Source organism: Carlito syrichta, unplaced genomic scaffold, assembly GCF_000164805.1.
Source record: "Carlito syrichta isolate Samal-C Ts95f unplaced genomic scaffold, Tarsius_syrichta-2.0.1 Scaffold309804, whole genome shotgun sequence".
Classification (NCBI taxonomy): Eukaryota; Metazoa; Chordata; class Mammalia; order Primates; family Tarsiidae; genus Carlito; species Carlito syrichta.
Genome location: NW_007253900.1, coordinates 819,613 through 824,415, shown reverse-complemented (window position 1 = coordinate 824,415; position 4,803 = coordinate 819,613). Strand labels below are relative to the sequence as shown.

At 40.5% G+C, this 4,803-nt stretch overlaps 1 protein-coding gene across 1 annotated transcript in view; it reads left to right on the top strand.

Annotated features, from left to right (window-relative positions):
* Window positions 1–354: 354 nt before the first annotated feature.
* AKIRIN2 (akirin 2) overlaps window positions 355–4,803 on the top strand; it is a 22,072-nt gene continuing 17,623 nt past the window's right edge. Inside the window, exon 1 of the mRNA XM_008067878.1 lies at window positions 355–478. The gene's annotated coding sequence lies outside the window, so the exon portion shown is untranslated. The remainder of the gene's footprint in view (window positions 479–4,803) is intronic.

The window sequence follows — 4,803 nt, the reverse complement described above, 5'->3', positions numbered from 1 at the left end:
GCCACAGGACTTCAGACTTCGCCGCTGTCCGTCGCGAGACATTTCCTGCGTCCCGGGACCGTCCCTGGGCGGCTTCCCGCCGCGTGTGCGCGCCCGGTGCTTTCCGTGCTTTGAAGCCCTGTGTGCCCCTGGCACGGCCCTGGGCTGGGCTGTGGCGGGCTCGAAGTGGAAGTCGGTTTCCTTTGTGTGCAGCGTGCGAGGATTTCTGTGCGGGCCTTGGGTCGTGTTGTCACACTTAGACAAAGCCCTTTCGCAGCTCGCTTTAAACGCCTCGTCGTCAGCTGAACAACAGTGGCAAGTGGTGCCTCCGTATTTGGAAACGTGCGTTGGCACCTGACTTAGTTTTCTTTTCTCCTGCTTAAAGATATCCATAGGGTGACCCTCAGATACCCAGGCTACCATTTTTGCGATTACTCTTTGATCTCACTTGAGGGTATGCTGTTTTAGAGTTACAGCGAGTTTCCACAGGAATGACCAGGTAATTTTAGTGGCCACACTTAAACTGTCTCTTAATTCACTTGAAAAGGCGTTCATTGACTGATATGCTTTACTTAAAAGACAAATAACCAACGTCACGAATGAGCTAGTGCTGGTTGACGTTTTTAGTCTGTCTTTTAGTGAAATGGTATAATGGAATCTGTACTTGGCTAATAAGGTCGTTTCAGACTAGTTGTAGCTAACCAGCAGTAAATTTCAGTCGAGGGAGTGAGTTAATAAGGTTAAGCTAGGTTTGGGAGTTAGAGTACTGTATCTCAGAGCTAAAATTGTCTTGAGCCTGCATGTAAACCAGCGGAGGGCTATAACATGTTCTCTCACTTCAAACTTTTTCAGAAAGAATTGTGATCACTTGTAAACTTAATTCGTTGATTTGTTTGTAACACTGATTAGTGCTGTTGGTCCACGTTATCTCAAGTTTTGATTAGTTAGGTTGTTAACAAAGGGAGTTTTGGAATTGCTGGTTCAAATTCACCTTCATTTTCTGAAATACTATTTCTCCTGTTTTTCCTGGTGTCTTTTGACCTCTGTTTTGGAAACTTGATGATTTCCTGCAACCTAAAATCACATCCTAACTGATTTTGAGTCGACTGAAAGTGCCTCAACGGGTCTGAATAGTAACACAAAAAGTTGACTAGAGAAAGCCAGTTAAAATTGATAAAGTTTTGACTTGGTAAAATGTACATTTTTAAACTAGTTTTGGGTGACATTCTAAATGTAATTGAATTTGATTTTGTGTTGATGTGACCAGTTGGAGGTATGCTCCTGTATGGTTTTTGTAATCGTGTTGTCATAACGGGAGCTGCAGTGTTGTGCAGGGATTAAGGGGCTTCCCAGTTTTCATGTTGCCAAGCTTGAAATAATTTCCTCAAGCACCTAGTTTTTAGGTTCCTATTTTAACACTGGTGACTCTTAAACTCTGACTCTTAAACTATCCTTGGCTGAAATAAGTAACCAGGATTGGAAGTGGACAGTGGTGTACTAAGCAGAAGTTGGCTGGGACTCTGCGGGAACTCTTTGTTTTTCTTTCACGTCTGCGAGTTCAAATATGATGTAAATAATGTAGAACCAGAGTACTGACGTGAATTTATCACTGTTCTCTGGTTACCTAAGAGTTGGCTTCTGATGGTATAGCTGAAGTCATGCTGCGACTTTTGCAGTAGTTTCAGGAGCAATGGGCATCTGTTCTACTTAGCTATTATTTTAGTCATCTCGGGAAGGTGATTCCAAAGCTTGACTTGATGAGTGTTTTTATTTAAATCAATGTTTTTCAAACGGCGGTTGCAGCTTAATACTAGAAAAAAGGAAAGGACTAGCTGAGCTCAAGGAAGTGAAGCATGATTTCTGGGCGCCTCCATTTTGTTAACTAGCACTGTGACTTTTTCAGGGACCCCTTAACACACAGCATATCCCAAAGCTAGTTTCTGGGACACCTGAGTGTCACTAATTCAGAAATGTTGTCTAGGGTCTGGGCAGGGTTGACTGTCTACAGCCATATTTTTGTACAGCCTGGGAGCTAATAATGCTTTTTTATATTTTTAAATGATTGGCTAAGAGTCGAAAGAATTTTGTGACACATGAGAATGATATGAAATTCAAATTTCAGCATCCATAAATAAAGCTTTATTGGAACACAGCTGTGCTCATTTTTTTAAAAAGTATTGTCCGTTGCAAGGTACGACAGCAGAGTTGAATAGTGGTCACAGAGATTGTATTGCTCAAAAGTTCCATATTTACCATATTTCTGGTCTTTGCAGAAAAAGTTTGCCCGCCCTGGTCTAGGATGTTAGCAGTGAGGCTTACACCCCTGGATATGAAAAGGAAGAGTAGATGATGAGTAGAAGTAAGAGGAGGGGAAGAAGCAGCATTGAATGTGGTTGGGGAAGTGATGCCTCTAATAACTGCGTCCTGGTAAGTTAGTTGAAAACAGATTCAATGTTCTATCCTTTTCGATTAGTTTCTCAAACATCTCATACTACCACTTAGCCAAGATTGTCATGAAGTTCCCAAGGAAAAGTATTTTAATTAAGGCAAAATATTATGCAACATCACAAGAGATTGTCAGTCAAATCCAACACATTGTTTTCATAATTGTGTAGTGAGTGAATGAATGGTCTGAAGATATCCTTCTGTGACTGTTAACCTGTTTGTGAGTTTGTTAGGCACATGAAAACACATTGTTTATGACTTGATACCATTGCTCTAGCATGCCTTAGGAATTGAAATGTATGAAGAGTTAAATTCCTTTGTAAGAACTCATTGTATTTGCTGGAAACTCGCCATTAAAAATGGAAACTACAGCCTGTGAATGGGGAGGGCTTACAGGAACATAGATTGTTCACAGACATTGATGCATGCCTGCAAACGGAGACACCAGCTGGCTTAAATGAAATATAAATGGTTCTAGGCAAACAAATGAGATGTCTGTTGGAGGAGGCTGTATCTCACTTCATATGTCATTTATCTGGAGCCAGAAGTGTTTTTTAATATTTTGTGGTTATTTAGACAGCTGTTAAGTTGCTCCTAGTTTCTCAGTGGATTTGGCAAATAAATGTTTTTAATGGTCTTTGTACTTTGGATTTTAAACCTGATCTTTTATTTAAGACTGTGTATGTAGCTGCAGTTATTTCATAGTTTGATGGATTAAGCATTTAAGAATCCTGTAAGCTTACAGCCATTAAAAAGAGTGCGGTTGTATTCATTATTGTTACTGAGGTTTTTTTTTAAGGTAGAAAAACAAAACCTTACTTGAACACAGAAACAAGCACATAGGCAGAACATGGCTAGATGGGAGGTTGACTCCTCTTTAGGTGTGGACGCTGTTATTCACCGTGGTTACTGTGGAGACATAATCTGAGCTGTAAAGGAGAATAATAAATTTCTTCAGTTTTTGAATGGCTTTATAGGAAAAAGAAGATACTGCGTATTATTCAGGCAGGCCTTTTCTTCTAAGTGTTTTGATAGACCCAGGGAGATACAGTGATAGAAACTTTTGATTTGAAAGGTTGACAGTAAAAGAGATTCAGTGGAAGTGTACCCAGTTTTTAGTATTTTTCCTATTTGAAAAGAAACATTTAATTCTCCTTATTAAAAAATGCAGTGACAGCATGGGTTGAGTTTGGGCCTCTTGAATAATTGGTTCATGAAACCAGATAGTTGTATCAGGAGTGGGTATTTTGAATACCCATAACTGAACTAGTTAACCAGCAATTTGTGGTCCCTGCATTCTATGTGTTAACACTGTGCCTAGTGCTATTGACACGCAGAATATTCTCTGTGCATATGTGAGACCTCAGTGAATTTCTTACCCTTGAAAAACTACTTTTAAGAAGGTTTGAGAGGGGAAGACTTCAAGCCTATAAGAACCAGTTTGGGGCCAGGCTTGGTTACTCAGCCTGTAATCCCATCTCTTTAGGAGGCCGAGGCGAGTGGATTGCCTGAGCCTGCAGGTTCAAGACCCACTCGGGCAACTTGGCGAGACCTCGTCTCTACAATAAATAAAAGATTAGCCAGGCATAGTTGTGCACACCTGTAGTTCGGCTACTTGGAAGGCTGAGGCGGAAGGATCGTCAGCGCCCAGCAGGTCGACACTGGGGTAGCTGTGAGTGTGCCACTGCACTCCAGGCTGGGCGATGGAGTGAGGCTCCCAACTCAAAAAAACACCCCCAAACTGTTTGGCATCTGTACATACTAAAGAAGTCTTCACAAATGAATGTATTTCAAAGAGATGCATCTTTAATTTTATTGCTGACTAGGCATTCTAGAACACTGTTTACCTCAGTGTTTCTCAGCTTTCTAAGCACACCTGAGAGATACACTCTCTCAGCAGCCGGCTTGCTGTAGAAATGACTGTTAATAGAGATGTCCCTTGAATTTTGAGGGCTAGGATCATAATGGGACTTGTATATGACAGTTTGAAAATAGCCCCAAAGTTATTCTTATCTGCCATGTCTTCCCTCTTAGTTAAAAACTTTGATATTTGTGATAAGACATTAAGTATTGAACTTGTTCAGTTAATCAAGTCTTGGCATTTCTTAAGGTTCTTAGAAGTGCTAAAGTTAAAAAAATGTAATTTCAGCTTTGCCCCTTAATTCTGTACCAGATTTTCTTTTTAGACTGTTTTATGACAATAGTCATAATGTGTAACACTTTTGTGACAAAATGTTTGTGACTCAAACGAGTTGTAAAAAGAAATACTGCAATTAGTTTAAGACTTTCAACAATGCTTTTTTGAGGCACTTGAAATATACAACCGGAATCGGTAGCTCAGCCTATAATCCCGCGCCTTTGGAAGGCTGAGGTGAGTGG